This window comes from Galleria mellonella, unplaced genomic scaffold (assembly GCF_026898425.1).
Source record: "Galleria mellonella isolate WM207_F2 unplaced genomic scaffold, CSIRO_AGI_GalMel_v1 utg352, whole genome shotgun sequence".
Taxonomy (NCBI): Eukaryota; Metazoa; Arthropoda; class Insecta; order Lepidoptera; family Pyralidae; genus Galleria; species Galleria mellonella.
Window position 1 is genome coordinate 8,299,238 of NW_026442084.1, and position 20,556 is coordinate 8,319,793.

General features: G+C 34.1%; 1 protein-coding gene and 1 long non-coding RNA gene across 2 annotated transcripts in view; both read left to right on the plus strand.

The window, feature by feature from the left end:
* LOC128201141 (uncharacterized) overlaps nucleotides 1–18,098 on the plus strand; it is a 29,233-nt gene extending 11,135 nt beyond the window's left edge. The window contains exons 2-3 of the long non-coding RNA XR_008253091.1: nucleotides 264–408; nucleotides 15,761–18,098. This is a non-coding gene — a long non-coding RNA (uncharacterized LOC128201141). The remainder of the gene's footprint in view (nucleotides 1–263; nucleotides 409–15,760) is intronic.
* The window catches only part of LOC113519465 (calsyntenin-1), a 272,008-nt gene that overhangs the window by 68,357 nt on the left and 183,095 nt on the right, over nucleotides 1–20,556 (plus strand).

Genomic DNA, 20,556 nt, shown 5'->3' on the forward strand with positions numbered 1-20,556 from the left:
CGTGACGCTCCTAGTGTTGTAGGTGTCCACAGACTACAGTGACCGATTTACTAACAGACGGGCTGGACGCTTGTTGGCCAGTTTGTGGCATAAAAAAAATTTAAATATTTGCACGCCTACTATTGTGGTAGAATAGGATTGGACTATAATTTTCTTCTAATGTAATATCTACAAAATGTACCTCTTTTAAGCAAATAAACGTATTCAAAGTCTTATAAATTTTCATTAAGCCAAAGTCATGGCAATCATTAAATTGTTTACAGTGTTACGGCAAACTGTTGCCAATGAGATGAGTCTGTTGAGATGACATCACGCCTGTGAACGATGACTGGATTACTACTTATATACTCGTATGTGGTACTTATATATTTACCTCATAGTGTCAAAGAATACGCCATTGTATCCATGGTAAATAAAACATTATGTTTTGGACTTACGTTATTTTTAATGAATATCTCATTTAATTGTTACTTAGAGTTCATCAGACAAATTCGAATTTAAACTAATGAATGGGGGAGAGGGATTGTTTGTAGTGAGATCCAACAGATCCATTACTAGCAATATACCCTAACAGGCCGACTTCCATTACCAGAGGGAGACTTTGTACAAAAGTCGATTGCTTGGGTACCTCTGTCCCATTCGTGTTTCTACCGTGAAGCAGTTGTGTTTGCATGGCTGTGTTTCGGTTTGAAGGGTGGGATACGGCGTAAATTTACTGGGTACAGAGGAATAACACCTTAGTCCTGGCATGGCAACGCATGGGGGTATCATGGGCGAAACACTATACTCTGTTATGTCCATGGTACTGCTCATATCTATATGCGACGGTTACCGCTTTCCATCAGGTGGGCCGTCAGCTTGTTTGCCATTCTAAGTTGTATAAAAAAAAAAATCTCCCCGCGGTTCCCCCTAGAAATCATCGTGGTTATTTTTTGATGAATTCGTCACGATGGGCCAACTGACCTGCTTCGTCTTCACCTATCATCCCTCACTGGTGCCCCGCCAGCGTATCCCGATAGTGCAGGCGGGGTGACCATTCCATTTTCATCCATTAAAAAAAACCTAACGAATGAGCAGTACCCAATTTGTTAAGGTCTAATGATGGGATTTATGGGAAACATTTGTAAAATTTAATTTCTAGGTAATGATTACCATTCTCTATCGAGTGGGCTGTCGGCTTAATTATCAATCCATATATTAAAGTTAATCCCGATAACTACCTGGCATATCAGAGTGTCCTCATGACCTCGGTCCCACGCGCTGGGATAATGAACTATTAGTCGCCGATTCACATCAATCGATAATATTAATAATTTAATCAATTATGTATAAAGATGGATTATAAATGTATACATCTATACATATAAATAAAATTGGAGTGTCTGTTTGTAATATTGAAATAACCATTTTTTACTACATGTACGGTACATCCACCAAAATAATATTTTTTACAATTTTTGTCTCTCTCTTTCTGTTTGTTCCGGCTAATCTCTGAAATGGGTGGATCGATTTTGACGGGACTTTTATTGGCAGGCAGCTGATGTAATAAGGAGTAACTGAGGCTACGTTTATTTTAGAAAAAAATCTATTAATTTTAGAAAAAATCTTTTATTTTAAAAAAATAAAGTAATGTTGCAATGATCAAGTACTGTCCAGTACCGCGCGCAGCTCTCGCGCATGCCATTACTGGGCCGTCACGTCGGACGCCTGCCACCATTTCTCGCACCAACGAATTTGGAATAAGTAAAAATAAAATGAAATTAATTAGGTATCCTAATAAAAAAAAAGAACCACCACTTTCCATCAAGTGGAGCTTGTTTGCCATTCTAAGTAGTATAAAAAAAAAGCTTCTAACATCAAGCGACACAAGATCTCATTGTAATTCCAGCCCTTGTTTAAACCTGTCTGTACTGGAGTGTTGTTGTAAATAGAACAACACCACTTGACCCAGTGACCGGCGTGCCCTTGGTTCCCCTGTGCTCAATACAACACCGCCTGCAGTATTTCTGGTTTTATGACGTTTTTATTCTTCTTGTTGTTTGACGTTCAGAATCTTTATAACTAGCTGTACTTGTGTGTGATTGTGTCCGTGTGAATTAAACGCACCCCGTGTATTTTGCTCTGTAAAATAATTCAATACAATTCAATCATTTATTGCTATTAATGGAATGGTAACCTCACCCGCGCTATCGGTATACGCCGGCGGGGCACCAGTGAAGGATGATAGGTGAGGATGAAACAGGTCAGTTAGCCCATCGTGACGAATTCAACGAGAATTGTTCACGGTGGTTTCCAGGGGGAACCACGCGGAGGTTGACCTGATAGGGCATATTGCTAGCAATGGGGCTGTCAAACTCCATTGCTAACAATCCCTTCCCCCCCTGCTATTTCATGTTATAACAATATAAGTCTTATGTTATTGAAGGTAAAGAATCAACATTAATCCTGGAAGGGCGCAGCAGTCACATTAATAAATATTTCATAAAGTACATAACTACATTTTTATATAAATATTATATATATATGTATAGTCGATTAACATAAAATAAATAAAACATTGTTACATTGAAACAAATAGGTACAAATACAATTAAATTTTCTCACTGAAAAATTCCTGCAGTGTATAATAACTTTTTGTAATTAAATATTTTTTTAGAGCTATTTTAAACTTTTTAGTATTTAATTGTAATTTTAGACCAATATACAATGTGATAGATGACATTTTTCATATACAGATTATTCGTCATCAAATGATCAGAACATAAAATGCCTAATAACTCCTACATTACTCCTAGATAACCTTATCTATGACTTCTCGTTGATTTTTTATGTGTACGTTCAAGGTTGAATAGGTACACTTTATTTTTTTTTAATACAATATGGTTAATTAACGAAATTAGTTTAAGTGGCCGTGCGGTCCCGGTATAGAATAGGCCATCCCCTTCCTTTCTTGTGAATGTCGTAAGAGTCGACTAAGAGAACTTAATGGTAGAGAGATGGGGTGGGGGGGCAGCGTCACTCCTAGAACATCTCTAAGAGCCTAATTGCGCTATCCAACCAGCCTGCCAAGTGTGGCAGCTGCCAGTAGCTCTAAGAACTTCTCTTATGGAAAAGCCTTATGTTCAACACTGGACGAATATCCAATTTTTCTGTTGCATGTAGAACAAACTTCAGTACCTATATCAAAAACAGTTATTTTAATTTAAAAACTAAATTACAGAACCGATTTTGATACAATTTGTATGAAGCTAATCTGTAAACATATCCTATTAGATAAAAAAAAAAAAAAAAATTCAAATCGGTTAATAACTAACGGAGATATGAGGTAACCAACATAAAAAAAAATACAACCGATTTGAGAACTTCCCTCGTTTTGAAGTCAGTTGTAAATTTGTTATCCAAACACGCAGACAAAGCAGAGTTTTATTTCTTTAAAGCATACATTAAATAAATTATCAATTTATTTACGTCTTATTTTTTCATGAAATAGCTACACGCTACTCGTATATTTACCTCGCATCTGAAAATATGAAAAAGCGTACGTAATAAACGCAAACAATTCAGCCTCAAAGGTGTAAATCGTCAAGTTAAAGCGACTCGGGTTTGAATGTCATTCAACATTTTCTTTTCGGTGTGTTTCGCGCCTTCCCATACTCGTACGTAGTCGGGCCTGTCTCCAAGAAAACATTGTAGGTAGACCTCCTCCACGGCACTCAGCTAGATGAGATTTACTTTCAAATGCTTCCCTACTTTTAACTTTTACTCTTGATTAAGGTTTGCTTAGGTTGGTATCGTCTCTCTGGGAAACATTTCAATTAGTATTAATTTAGTAAGTCAAACTTGGAAATCTTAGAAACGCTCGGAGTAAATAATTTACAATTCTTAATTAATGTTCTACAATATAATATTTACTTGCCTTTATTTAATTTGTGAACATGGAAAATAGCAGGATGTATACTGAAATAATAGGGAAATGAATGAGATCGTTAGAAAAATGAAACGAGCAAAGGTCTCGGTTGAAATGCCCAATGGATTAAGCCGAAAAGTCTAAATTTGTAATGATCCTAACGTGTAATATTGATTCGATGTTAAATGTGTTGATAGTATTTATTATACTGATACCAATAAATGAGCTGGGAAACAATTTTAACTAACCTATAGATTTGTTATTGGGAGTACCAAACAAACTGGCAGTTCGCATTAGGCATATACGCAAAGAAAGACAGATGTATACTCTATATTGGTTCTTCCAAAAAATTATTCTTTATATGGTGACGACGATAACCACTTTATCCATGTCGTTCCAGAGACGTATCATTTGTCAGTGCATACAATGACTATTTATCATATAGTAATATAATAGCAAGCAATGTTGCTTTCTTGCAAAAATTGTTGCAGTAATACAGTTCTTTTTAAAAGATGAACTAATTATAAAGGGATGGATAGATTGTGTGAAAGATGTTATGAAAGTATGTGAATGCTGAATGTATTGAAATTAAAGATTAATCAAAGAGATTTATACATTATACTGACCTCAAATAATTGGAAAAAAAAAGAGGAAGAAAATGGTTGGACCTCTCCAAGAGATCTGCTAAAATGTACCATCTAGCCTATTTTGACAGTTAATAGATATCCCAGTAAATTTGGCAACCTACCTGACATAATTACACATTTTCCAAATAGTACACTGAACATATGGCATTATATAGGTGAAGGTGATTAGATCATTACTATAAAACATTTACGAGCGAGTCAACGGTTCAAGGCAGCACATTAAACCGACGATCACAAACATTTGGGTGAAACGCATACGATATTATACCGTTTTATCCTTTATGGCAATAATAAAGGGAGAGATTCAAATAACGAATTCACTTTATTATTAAGCGATGAATAACGCAGTGATTAAGTTGCAATACTGCTAGTACTTGGAAAATGAGATATTTTTAGAACCTAGTTTCCGATACCCGCTTTGAATTTTACAGTATTTTCTCAGTTTACAACGTTTAAATACATTTTATATTTGTTCATGAATTAGAGATTTAAGAAAATGAAAATACTACCACAACTCTACTCTACCCACTTCTGTCTATTCTCCTTTAACAAAGGTAGCCTGTAAAAGCTTGCCCTAGCGATAACACCGCCTTTTGTACCTTTACGTATATATTTTAATCTGTACTTTATGCTTCTTTATTTCATTTGAATTGTTTATGTGCCATTGTTTATTTTGTTTCTGGTGCAATAAAGAGTTAAATAAATAAAATAATACTTTATTAAAAACAGCAAGTTATAGTTATATCATGTAAAACGTTATGTTGTTGCATTTGAATCAGAACTATAGTGATTTTCTTAGCTATCAATGATAAAGTGAGATAGTTAAAAGATATCGAGTCTTCATTGATTTTTCCAAAGAATTTCTATAATCATTCATGTAACATAAATTCTATACATTGTAAATTTCAGAATAACATAAGGGAAAATACGATAAATAAAGTATTAAAGAACGGAGTGTAACACACAGTTGAGATTCGTTTACAATAAAAAGCGACATTTCCCGTAATAATCCATACAATGGCTCCCTGGGATGTTTATTGTGGGAGATTTTCTCTGGAATTTTCCTACCAGCCCTCATTTGATGTTGTAAACCTGAGTAGATCTAAATTGTCTTGGATTGTTGTTACACCATCCGTAACTATGAGAGAAGAAAACAAGATTTATCGGTCGAGTAAACAATTATTTACTTGCTTTCATCTCATATTTTGTACGTTTGTGTGGCCGTCCATCCGACCGGAATGAAAGGTGTCGCCGTTCACCAGTGATATCGTGCGAAATGGAGGTTTTAAGGAAATTGATATATTGGGGTGACTTGGGATCTAGTAATTGCCAATCGCATAGAAGTGTTTCGGTACGTAATATGTTTTTTTTGTGTTAAGGGTTATCAATAGTATTTTATCATATATCAACTAATTTCAGAAAAATATTTGGTTTCATCTAATTATTTTGTACTAAGTACCTCGGCTTGTCTTGTGTAATTTGGAATAAATGTTACCCCGTATACTGAACTAAGAGATAGTCTATTTATATACTTATTTAATTTGATGAACCCATTCAATCTGTTGACCAAGATTTGGAAGAAACAACTAAAAAACAAAATAATATTAATGTAAGAGAAGAAAATCTCTAAATGAAATTCTATACCAAGCTACTGACCGTCCATCTGTTGGAAAATGGTAACTGTTAGCTATAGATATGAGCAGTACCATGGACATAACAGAGTATACTGTTTCGCCCATGATACCTCCCATACGTTGTCATTCCTGAGGACTAAGGTGTTATTCCTCTGTACCCTGTAGTTTCACTGCCATATCCCACCCTTCAAACCGAAACACAGCCATGCAAACACAACTGTTTCACGAAAGAAACACGAATGGTACAGAGGTGGTCAAGCAAATGACCAATATGTTAAATCAAAAAGTATCTTTATACAGGGGGAGACTACGTCCAGCAGTCAACGTATCAAAATAATGAAATTAATTAGGTTTTAGTTTATATCTTTTCGGCTTCATGAAGCACTTAAATGACGTAACTTTTATTTGGATACAAGTATGCAATTTAGCAGTTAAGTGACAAGTTAACGCTATGTGTTTTACTACTGACTCGCTAACTACTTCAGTAGATTAAGATCCGTTTAGTACTTACGTTATTGTCGTCGTTAAATCTATTATTAAAGTAAATTGACATTTTTATCATGACATAAATTTACAATAGGAAAACGTTTATTTGAAAGCTCGAGCGGATATATATAAGATAATGTAGTCAATGTAAACTCTTCTAAATTCTTGTTCAAGTCCTGGGTACTGGCGAAGATAAAAGATTTTAGTTCCACTTTAAAGCGTGTGGTCTCGCATTACGGTTACGGTTTCTTAAGGGTTCTTTAAAACGATTTTATCTTTTTTAAAGCACGTACATTTAATTCCAAGAATGTATTTTAGCTATTGGTAGGCGTGAGATCTAATAATGACAACTTTGGCATAAATATACTCATAAACACAAACAGAAATATAAGTGGTAAAATTAAATAAAGTTTTAAAAAATCATTCTTGATTTTACTGTTTCAATTGATACAGTAAATATACCTTATTTATTATTTATTGTGTAACAAAATAATTTTTAGAAATATAATCAATTTTTAGAAAATTTGTCTGGACCTGTCTTAGTTGGGGTCCATGTCTTATTATTTATCATCAGGACTGACCAAAGCCGACTGTCGTTGCCGTCAAAAATTTTTGATGGCATCGATTACGAAAAAAAGTCAAATGTAGAAGTTGATGCAGCCTTTTGCTAATGCGTGACTTCTGATGCATCCCTTTTAGACTGAGATGCTCCCTCGAACTATTTACTCTCCCTTTTTATCTCCAGACCGGTACTGTTTAATACAATATAACCTTGTTGAAGGAGCGCCTACTCAGTCCCTGTAATAACCCGATATATTTATTATTACAATTAATCCTTAACAAAATACCGTAGCGACCAGCTAAGCCTTCTAAACGAAAACATTACATTTTAGTATTGACTTGTTAATTGGTTGAATTTATTGTTTTTTAATACAAACGCTATAAACGTTGGAACACCTGCTGTCGTTTGCGCAAATTAATTTATGGCCCCGGGGGGAACGGGTAATTTATTGTGAGTTTCATGATAAATTTGTTTCTCTTATTTATCTACCTGCTGTAAGGTTATTAGTTGTTCACAAAATTTAGTTTTCATTAATAGATCTTTAAAACTGCATGCTCTTTTGCGTCCGGATTTTTAATTGTAAATCGAAAAGAGTCTATGTGATCTTCGACAAAAGTTTTGATCAGAAGATTTCAATTGAAATTTATGTGAAAAAATGTTTAGAGGATCCATTTCTTGAAGAGTTCCGAGCAGATAAGGCGCCAAAATGTAAAAAAACAAACATTTTACTAGAGATTTTGAACAAAAGTCGTCTGCTTGAGTACCTTTATCCATCCATATTTATGCCGTAAATCAATAATGTTGACAGTGACATTATAGATTACACCTTATATATCAGGAATAACAACGCATGAGGCGTTTAACACAGGGGGCAAATGAGCATGCGACTTACCTGATGATAAGTGACTACCGTCGCCCATGAGCACATCCATAACATCAGAGGCATTATCGGTTTGCTGCCGACCTTTAAAAAAAATGCTCTTTTCTTGAAGGTTATGATGTAGTATCGGTTCGGAAATACTGCTGCTCCAAAGGGTGGTTGTTCGTGGAAGTAAAAAGTTGTGAAAAACGCAAGGTGTGTCACGAACGATACAGTATTACTCAGTTATGTTCATAGTACTGTTCACGTCTATAGGCGACGGTTACTTTCCATCAGATGGGCTATGTATGCTATTCTCTTGCGTAAAAAAATAGTAAGAATTCATTGAAATAATACCTTTATTAATGTATGACATTTGTTAGTGTAATATTACAATTTGTACAGTTAACAAACAGCTCTTGTATTCACAAACGTAACTGTCCAAAGCCGAGATGCAAACAGTGTGCGGCGCTGTCTGAAACAGTTCCAATTAGAACCGAGCGTGGTAACTCTAGTACCTACCTGCACAACGTTGCGGTGATGCGGTAATGTCACTTGAAAGTGTAGACATTGGGTTCTGTATGTTTGTACCTAAACAACGACACCGCAAACAACTTGGACGCACCAGTACTCTACAGCGGGCTCGTTATGTCAATACTGGGGATGGTAGTATATATATATATATATATATATATATATATATATATATATATATATATATATATATATATATATATATATATATATATATATATATATATATATATATTGGTACAATAACGAATATGTTAAAAGTCTGTTGTTATCTAAAAAATAATATTGGATAACAGACTTTTAACATATTCGAAAATATAAGCATATTCGCCCGATATAGGTGATATTGAAATAGTTAATGAAGTTTTTCCCGCCATCAATGTCCAGAGAAACCCAGTATATAGATATTGTTTAGGTATTCGTATTACCCATACCTAGTTAATACTCGACTCAGCGACCACGTTCAATATTGATGTTTGAATATAGAAATGTAAAAATATTTGGATGTTAGCGAAAATATTGATTTTATTTGAAAACTTAGCTTCTACCCGCGACTTGGTTCGTGTATGTTCTTTGCCTTTCTCCATATTATATAGTACGTTTATATCGAATTTATGACGATTAGTCGAACGATTAAAACTCAAAGAGTTAACAGACAAATAAACAAACTCACTTTACTTATATAACATTAATAAATAATAATATTTTATTTATTTATTTATTTATTTATTAGTACAAATATGTGTACATGGCGGACTTAATACTAAAAGCATTCTCTCCCAGTCAACCATAGGGAAGTGTCAGAATACTCGAATAATAATTAATAAATAAAGCAAAATTTAAGATTTTTTATACAAAAAGGCACCGATTTTTAATCATAACAAATCCAGATATATTGATTTAAAAACTAAACTACTGAATTGAGTGTTATAAAATTTCTTTGGGGCCAATCTGATAATATGTTTCAACCGTGAAGCAGTTGTGTTTGCATGGCTGTGTTTCGGTTTGAAGGGTGGGATATAGCAGTGAATTTACTGAGTACGGAGGAATAACACCCGAGTCCTCAGGAATGGCAACGCATGGGGGTTATCATGGGCGAATCAGTATACTCTGTTATGTCCATGCTACTGCTCATGTCAATAGGCGACGGTTACCACTTTCCATCAGGTGGGCCGCCAGCTTGTTTGCCATTCCAAGTCGTATAAAAAAATATCCTTTCCGATAAAATGGAATTTTCCATCTGGATTTATAAATGAATAAGTTATGAGGTAACAAACTTAAAAATATACAACCGAAGTAAGAACCTCTTTCTTTTTTGAAGTCGATTGAAAATTGCAACAGATGTTTAATTAAAATGACTAAGTATTATAGAAAATATCAGTTTTAATTTATCGGCAGAAGTACACAACCGCAGCACGCTATTTCCAAAGAGGCGTGAGAGACAAAGGCAGTGAGGAGGCGGAGGAGGGCTCGGAGTTGGCAATTGCAATTTCTTCTTTTATTGTCGTATCACACTATATATATATATATATATATATATATATATATATATATATATATATATATATATATATATATATATATATTGCACCACCTAATAATAGTATTATATTATCTGTGGTATATTATTATAGTTATGAAGTACTATATATTAAAATTTACAGAGTTTAACAAGCCATAATTATAGAAGTTTTGTAAAGACAAGACAACCTAATAAGTTTTTTATTGAAGGGCTGTAAAAATAAGCACTAACATTAGAAATTAATATAGTAATACTTTTTATTCTTTTCTGTGTTTTGTTTTTAGGGATTTAAATATTGTTGATTTTCAGTGATGAATTATTATTGTTATTTTTTTTTATACAACTTAGAATGGCAAACAGGCTGACGGCCCACCTGATGGAAAGTGGTAACAGTCGCCTATAGACATGAGCAGTACCATGGACATAACAGAGTATACCGTTTCGCCAATGATACCCCTCATGCGTTGCCATTCCTGAGGACTCAGGTGTTATTCCTCTGTACCCAGTAAATTCACGCCATATCCCACCCTTCAAACCGAAACACAGCCATGCAAACACAACTGCTTTACGATTAAAACACGAATGGGACAGAGGTACCCAAGCAATCGACTTTTGTACAAAGTCTCCCTCTGGTAAAATTATCATTATTCATAAACACTATATTAATGAAGATGATGACTCCAACTTAATAAAATTTCTGTTTACGCTGGCAATTCCAAATCGGTGTTATAGGAGTTTTTTTTTTAATTTACTTAATCTATGGAGACGTACTTGTACGTGGGTCTATCCACATCGCTCAGATGAAGAGTTTCACATTGACTTAATTATATACATTAATGTATATTTATTTAAAAAACTCACGCCCACACTGTATTAATATTCTGTTGAAAATGCTATGCATGTATGTACCTACATGTATTTCAAATTTATTTAGCCCTGACGTATGAAACTTGTTACCACTCACACGTTACATACGAATCTTTTATTTATTTATACAGATGCAAAAGACAGCTTGACAATAAAACATTTAACAGCATCAAAACAGAATATATCTGCTATGACAAGTTGCAAGGCCAGACATAAGTGCATAAAGCATGAAGGCAACATTAACAAGAGATGTTTTATGTAAATATTAGTACCTTATTGAATACATATTACATTAAATAAATTTTACATATAAAAATGATTTTATCTGATAAATGTGTATATAAAAAGTAAAAGTAGTCTGATGACAGACTAAAACAAAAGTAAGTATACAAAAACTTAAACTAGAATACACAGGAGGAATGCTAAAGTAGGTTGCACTATCTATTTGTAGCCTTTTCATTTATAGCTAACAACATTAGCAGACTTTGTACAAAAGTCGATTGCTTGAAGGTAATTCTGTCCCATTCGTATTTCAACCGTGAAGTAGTTGTGTTTGCATGGCTGTGTTTCGGTTTGAAGGCTGGGATATGGCGTGAATTTACAGGGTACAATAACATCTGAGTCCTCAGGAATGGCAACGCATGGGGGGTATCAAGGGCGAAACAGTTTAGTCTGTTATGTCCATGATACTGCTTATGTTTATAGGCGACGGTTACCACTTTCCATCAGGTGGGCCGTCAGCTTGTTTGCCATTCTAAGTTTTATAAAAAAAAACTTGCAAAAACATAACCATTTAGGATGTTACGCAATGAACTAACTACCTAAAGGAATTCATTAAAAACGTAATAAATATTATACTTTGTGAAAAGAAATTTGCAGTTTGTACGAGTATATTACGTTTCAAAATGTTGGGTTTCTACTGAATGTATTGTTCCATTCCGTACAATTTTGTACCAAACCTCAATTTCGCAAGTACAAGCTATACTATAGTTGTCTAAATTGTTAGACGTACTTAAGACTAGGACAGATTTTCCCAAGAATACAAATATTTGTATATTAATAGTGGCACTTGGTGGAACTTTGAAGATATACCCATATTATTACAAAAATCTGTATCTCCATAAATGTTTGTAATTTGCAAGGATCAAACTCGTAATTATTCGAAGATATAGCAGTGTGTTAAACAGCTATATCAACAGTAATTGCCAATATCAGTTGAACTAAAAAGGACTGGAACGCTCTCCGTGTTCAGAGTTCTTGAAGAAATGCAATCTGGGATTATTCATGTCAATGGTGAATGACCATCTTCTCGGTAAACGCGTTTCGTCGCGAGAACCTATGTAAAAAAAATTTTGCCATTTGCACTATTTTCATTAAAAATACAATTGTAATCCAAAAACAATTCAATCCGGTGACCTTATTTTCAACATGTTTAACAAATTTAGCATCTGTCGAGATACTGGGTGAATCATCGTATTCAGATCCATGCTGAAACATTTATTTTCGTGCAAGCGAACGATGTTGCCACCAGCGTTTGCAGCGGAAACTTTATGTCAATTTCAATTATCCTGCCCACTGTTGGATTACATTGTTACATAATATGTGTCAGCGTCGAAATCTGATTTAGGATAAGCTTATTTTGTCCTACCAACCTTTAGGTAGGGATTTCTCAATTCGAATTATGTTAAACTGATTTTAATATATGTGTATATTTTTATATTATACGTATTATTATTTTTATTCACAATAATTTGACGTTAATTTCATATTAAACATGCAGTTATGGTAAAATGTGGAATAAGGGACTCGAATTTTTTTATTTAGTATATGTTACCCATATTAGTGCAATAAATTATTTAAATTTTATCCGAAAGGTTCAGTTACTGATCCCAGGAACAGTAAATGAGCAAAGTTTTTGGATTAGCATCGACTATATTTGGTAGGTAAGTGATTCTTCTGATTCTTCCGATCTGATGAGGAAAGTTACTTTACTAGCAATAAGTATATCGATTTATAGAATTTAAATAGCAAAGCATATTAAGTAAGGTATTGCGGAGGTCGACTATTATTGTTCACTGCTAAATACAAGGGAGAGACCCTAGATAGTCATAACAGATTTTTGCAAGATGTGACTTCCACTTCTAACTGATGTGTCATTTGAACACTTGAGGTTGTTACACCCTCTTGTGGAAGAGAATAGTTGCCTATCAATGAATAATCGTTTTAAATTATTCAATAGTAAATTCAGTTTCATTTTTGACACAAAAACGAAATTTTGCTATTGAAAAGCTTGTTACTACTTTGTCGCTAACGTCTAAAAAGCTTTTGTTTCGATTTAGACTACAGAACAATATTTCGCTCCCAAATTTAACATTGTTGTAAAATAGCGGTTGCCCTACCTTCTTTAGCCTTGGCCGAATGTAGAAATTATATCTGAGACCTAGATTCTATTTCACAGCGCGAAACAAAGCTTTATTAATCTTTCTTTTGTTGTATTGTTCTAAAAATTTTTGTAACTGAGTTTTCATTATTAGTTCATGTAAAGCAAGTTAAGAATTACTTTACAGTTGCTGTATCTGTTTATAATTGTAAAACAACCTACTGATAGATTTTAAATTTGGAATTTTATTGTTTTAATTTTATCATATTTTGTTGGTTTTGTTTTTTTTTTATTTTGTCTGTTAAAAATGGTAAGTATTTCTTATTTTCTAGAAAATATAAAGAAAAATAATTAACTTATTACATCACTTGTTCTTTTTTCTGCTTTTTGGCTAATTTTCGTTTTCGTCTGTCATACTGGATAGTCTTTTTATCTTTTCTATGATTTATACAAATCTTCATGGTGATTATTGTAACAATTCATCCCAACATATGTTTGGATCGGAACATTTGGTTTTTCACTGTTTCTATCAACTCCAAAGAGAGTTAGGAGTAAATTACGTGTATGTATATATTTCAATTTAACCATAATCCATCAATATGGAGATGGCGGGGGAAAGGGATTGTTCGTAATGGAGACTGAAAATCCCATTGCTAACAATATACCCAACCAGGTCGACATCCTCGCGGTTCTTCCTGGAAACTATCATAGTTAATTCCTGATGAATTCATCATGATGGGCTAACTGCCCTGTTTTCATTCTCACCTATCCTACCCTTCACTGGTGCTCCGCCGGCGTAGCCCGTTAGCGCGGGCGGGGTTACCATACCATTTTCACCCATTAAAAAAAAGTATGAAGATGGCTTAGTCTTTGCTGATGTATTTCAAGAATTTCTTAATCTACAAAAATGCTTTTGCTGACTGGTACATAATTAATGTTGACGTCAAGATATGTGAATGTGAAGGTCAGAAAAACGATTTCTTTTTCGAACATTTCTGTGGCTTCCTTGTCATTTATATAGTTATTGGATTTAAATATGTTTTCCAGGCCCGAGTTCTCATCAAATTTTGTTGATATAACCAAGTCGACATGCGACACCTGTATCGATCGCTCGCTAAATATGACCAGCACTTTTGTTACGGTATTCAATTAATAGTTTGTACCTTTAATAGGTTTCACTAACGCCAGTGTCTGCGTCGTTTTAAATTTTCGACTCGTCAAATAGGTTAAAAGTTTGCGGTTCTCTAATAAATTTAAAAAGTTTTCATAGTTCCACAGAAATGTTGTTAGGATAAAGCGTTCAGACTTTGTTTTTAATTCTATTATCTTATTGTATATATAACAGTAAGTAGAATTTGCATAATTTTTTTATTCGGTTAGAATGGCAAACAAGCAGACGGTCCACTTGATAGAAAGCGGTAACTATCGCCTATAGACATGAACAGTATCATGGACATAACAGTTTATACTGTTTCGCTTGTGATACTTCCCCCCCCCCCCCATGCATTGCATTCCTGAGGTCTAAGGTCTTATACATCTGTACCTTGTAAATTCACTGCCATATTCCACCCTTTAAGCAGAAACACAGTCATGCGAACACAACTGCTTCACGGTAGAAACTCGAATGGGACAGAGGTACCCAAGCAAACGAATTTTGTACAAAGTTTCCCTCTGATATAAACTACATATAAATCTACATACATATAAATAGAAAACAAAAAAAAAAAAACAAATATTCTACGAGTTTTAACATAAAATATATTTTTTTTTGATGATTTAATACAAGGTCGTATTATAAAAAGATTAATAAATTTTATAGACTTCAGTTTCCCTGTAAAATACAATTTTGCTTATATAAAGCGCTTATCATATTAATTAAATATTATGACTTCAGTAATTTCATAGTACTTTGATTTCCAATAAAGCGGATTACGTATCGGAATCGACAACGACGTTTATTATATCCAATATTGTTGTAATATTGGAAGTGTGTACTTTGCCAAGATAAATATCCAAGTAAATAAATTATTATGAATTCATGGATTTCTCCAATCAGCTATTTGCTATTTTTTTATTTTCTATCTAGCCAAAATAAAAATGAATAATTATATAACTTGTGATTATTTCTTGTAATTTTTTATATTTATAATAAATTTACTATTGTAATGTATTGGAGGAAACAACAAAGAATACCTATCTATTTATCTGTAAAGGCAGGCATAAAAAATATTTCAATATTTTTATTAAATTTCATACTATTAAATTTCCCTAAGATGAATCTTAATTTATCGAATTCAATCTGCATTTGTTCAAAAGCTCAAATAAAAAGTAATCTCTCTTTCACTGTAAACTAATTTTCCAGAGTCGGTGTCTTCAAACGAGTCACTACGGGTAGCTTCAATATTTCAAAGCCAAAACACAATTTCCAGAAGAGAGACTGATTGGTATTAATGATCCTAGAACTTGTCAGCAACTTTCAATTCGACATCTTGATGAATTGAACGTTAAAGATGATTTAAGAAATCAACCTACTTTAAGTTCATCCGTGGAATATTTTTTGGCGCTATATTTGTGTATCGGGTTCTGTTAATTCAGTATATTTAGGTTTAAAAAAGATATTCTGCAGGGAAGTTGTACAATTAATGTACAATGAGAATATAGAAGCATGCAGGTACAGGCGGAGACCTAGATTACTCTATGATAATCAGGTAGATCGTATTCTACCTGAGGCAGAAGTAAAAACTCTCCGAAGGCAGCGTAAATACATAAGACGAGTTGTGAAAGGAGACGAAGCAGAAGATATACGAGCCTGAAGAAGTTTTAGTGAAGATAGTTTTTTTTTGGGCGATAATGAAATAGTAACCCCGCCTGCGCCATCGGTATACACCGGCGGGGCACCAGTGAAAGATGAGGATGAAGCAGGTCAGTTAGCCCATAGTGACGAATTCAACAAGAATTGTTCAAGATGGTTTCCAGGGGGAACCACGTGGACGTCGACGTAACAGGGCATATTGTTAGCAATGGGGCTGTCAAACTCCATTGCTAATAATCCCTTTCGCCCCAGGTGAAGATAGTTACGTATAATTATAATACGAGCTATCTCTTTCTACTATGAAAACAATATTTTACCTTGTATTATTCATTTTATTAATAATTTGCTGTTTGTTATCATTAATCTATAATAAGTACTAGTATTTCATAATTGTTCGTGTAAATATGATACACTTGCTCAAATTGTATTTGTATTATAGTTTCTGATGTGATATTTAATGAAAATAGTATTGTTTAGTAATCATAGATATTGTATATCAAGTATAAAGTTACGTATCGTGTATAGTTTCTAAGATTCCTTTGTCTAGAATGATAATAAATACATATAATTAATGTATTGGGTTGTTGTTCATTTATCGCTGCACTTCAGCTGATTGTTCCCAAAGTAAAGAGATGTTTCGTGAAAGATTTCATACTTTTCATTAGTTTAAGATCAATTTTAGAAATCTAAATAAGCTGTCATTGCGTATATTGTGAGAAAAAATACCAGCTACCTAATGTCTCTGCAGAATCAGCAAAATTTGGAGTAGTCTTTTAACCCAAACTTTCAGCTTTCTTTCACCTTTTCTATAACTGTAAAACGTTCTAAAATAAAACACTATAAGGTTATCAAGGTGGCAGTCGCAATCCACTATGATGGTAAATCTCATCTTTGAACTATTGTATCCATTTGCCATCAGATGAGATCTGACTTCGGTCGCCTTCAATAAAATAAAGTTCTTGAAAACAAGCAGTCAAATGCCGAAAGCTCAGTAACATCTAGAAAATCAATTGAATGCATATAAAAGATAATCCTATTAATTAATATTATAAATGGGAAAGTTTGTTACGATAAGATGGATGTTTGTTACTCTATTATGCAAGAATAACTAAACAAATTATACTAAAATTTAGTACACGAATAGGTTTATTGTAACTTAGCATATAGGATACTTTGTATATTTCACAGGGAAGAAGTCGCAGAATACAACTAGCATGGAATATTACGTAAGTGTAAGTAATATCATCATCTTATCAGCCTTTAACTGTCCACTGCGAGAGCCTCCTTCTATCGATGGGTGTTGCCACGCTTGGCAGGCGGATTGGCAATTGCAGTTAGGCTTTTAGTAACATTTAAAGAGGGACCCTGCTGCTCATCCCTCCACTATAAGATCCCTTAATCATGTCTTACGACACCCACCTGAAAAAAAAGGGTGACCTGTTCTATGCCGGGACCGCATGGCAATAAGTAATATTCTAAGCAATAGTAGCTTCTCTAAACCCAAATTCGTGCTTAAAATAACGATACAGTCCAGTAAAACTTAGGTACATTGTTATGTCACTCACTTTAATGATGTCACCGTTACCATTTGAGGCGGTGACCATATGAGTCAGATTTTGCACCGCAACGAGCTATTGTGTACTGGCTATTTTAGGGTCAGTACTTTTTTTTACGGCGCCACGTTTGTGAGGTTAACGTTGCGAAAATAATTCTCAGGTACATTATCGCAGGATTAATTTCTGCTTGACAGAGTGACCTTTACGCCAGACGTCGAGGGCGCACGGGCACGAGTGTCGTCTAGGCTTAACGACACGTCACAACACTTCAGACGATCCCAATTTATAAAACAATACAAATACTGTAATTTAAAACTTATTTGTATCATAGTTACAAGTTAAAACTCTTGTTTAATTTATCGAGACTAAATTGTCTGTAACATGTTTTCATTTATTTATCTCGAATAAAATATATCTTGGAAAAGTGCTGTTATAATGTACAATTCACATTAGTTTTAAATGGTACATGCAAATGTCTTGAACATGATGTCTCTTCCATTATTTATAACCTAGAGAATAATAAAAGTTTTAAACTAAAATTCGAAAGAGAACTCTGCTCTGTCCATCTCTATTTTTTAACTAAGGCTCTTCGTGAGAACCGTAGAAGAGAAGAAAGAACCGAGCCAAAGTATTAGATCCGTACATATAGTTTTTATTCATAAGAACATATTCAGAAGAAAATATTGTATGTCATAAGACTACAGCTTAATTGTTGAATTGGGCAGAACCGTTCCTTTTAAAACATTAACACAGGCTGAGGATGTTTGCCAACTCGCTTGCCAAGCATGGCAATAGGTAAAATCCTCCTTATGGCGGAGGCCTATGTTTAGCAGTGAACAGTTGATGACTGATATGATGGTGATGATGATATATATATAACTTTTTTTTTTCATTTTTCATCATACATCTTTAGCATAAACTGTAGCAGGTGTGATACTTCATCAAAATTGTCTATCGTATCTGTTTTCTCCCTTTCAATTTCTTTTATGTACAATCTAAATAAATATCTTTGCTATTGTGCTCTGTGATTTGTTTCAATATTAATTTTGTACTCATTAAATCTAAATAATTTGAAATATAACGAAAAATGCTACCTCAATTACAGAATGATGAGGAAATATCGAAATTAATGACCTCTGCCAACAATGTTTCTTTGTCGAAAACTGCAGACTAATGCACGGCACAGTTTAAACTAACTCTATGTAATAAATCTTCTGAATCTTGACAGTACTTACTAAGGATTAAGAAAATTTCACTTATTAAATAGCAAGGATTTAATGAATCTCCCGGTTTATGTCGAAAATTGGTTAATGAACTTATCCTTAAAGTGTTAGGAACTAAAAGTCTTCAATTTATTATTCAACTCACTAAGAGCATCGCATCCTTCAGCATTGCCGATTGCATTGGTGCAGAAGTACTAATGTAATGTGATTAGAGTCACAACGTTAAGATCTTCAGTTACATCCTCAATGATACAAAAAATACTATTATTATCGTTGTTAACGATATTACCCCAGCATGTATGGCATATTTGAGGTTTCGGGTTCAATTCCCAGTCGGGCCAATTTAGGAAACGGAACTTTTCTAAATTATGACTCAAAGGTGTTCTGGTTAGTGTTTCCGAACATTCGTCGCCTTGTTTCTCATAACACAGGATAGCTTCAGGTTCAAGCGATTGGTGTGATAGTGTGGCACTTGCTATCTCTGTTTAAGCATTATTTACCGGATATTTATTATCTAGTTAGAGAATAAATTCGTTTGTATAAGCGACTCTGTCTCACCTATTTTTGCTACCAAGCCGGGACCCGGTTTTCATGGTGAGATATGGCAGTGAAATTACTGCGTGCTGTGACTAAAGAATTTCATTTAATATAAGTCGGTAGTATTGTTGATTTAGGATTCCATAAGCAGAAGATTACGTTTGTTTGTCTCCTTTCTTATACATTCGCAGGAAACAAAATAAAATTATGCGAAACAAAATTTTTACTCGCGACTGAGTTCGTGTAACTGGCGTGATTTGATTGATCGGGCTAGAAAGTAGCTTACGTCCTTCTCCATTTCATTTACTTAGCTTTATGTCAAGTTCAATCAAGATTGGTCGAGCCGTTGAGGTGCCAAATTAGTGAAACAACTTGCTTTCATATATGTATATAATTTTATTAGCAAGGATTATTACAAGCCAATGCAAGAAAATATAGCCGTTAGACTTTAGCCCATTACTGGCCCATAATTTCTATTGGAGTTCTGTCCATAGTTTGCATGTTCACTCTGGTGTTGATCGTAACCAGCGTTCTTGTGGGCGGCTTCTTGGTGCTTGGAGTCACGGCCAGCGTCATGATTAGTTTCGTGGTGTTCTTTTACGACCTGAAAATACAGAAGATACTATTTAATATAATTGTATTTCAAAAGAAACTGAGGACACCAGATATACGAAATTATGAATTGTTTATCACACATTTTAAAGTAATGAAAACATGTTAGCACCACTACAAGAGAAAGTGCCCGTGGTATTAGCACAACCTTTCTCAGGGGAACTCTGGCAATCTTACTCAATGGAAGAACAAGGGCCTCATTCGCTCTGAACTTCGTTGACTAAAACATATCGAGCGGAGGGAAATAACAGGGACTTTTAGATCTCATTACTAACAATATAGGCATCCCGTTAGATTAGCCTCCATGCGGTTTTTTGGGAATCATCGTTGTTAATTTCTGGCATCATAAAGTGATATTTGACCGGACATCATTACTCACTTGTATTCCAGATGCATATATGCATAAGGGATGCTTGAA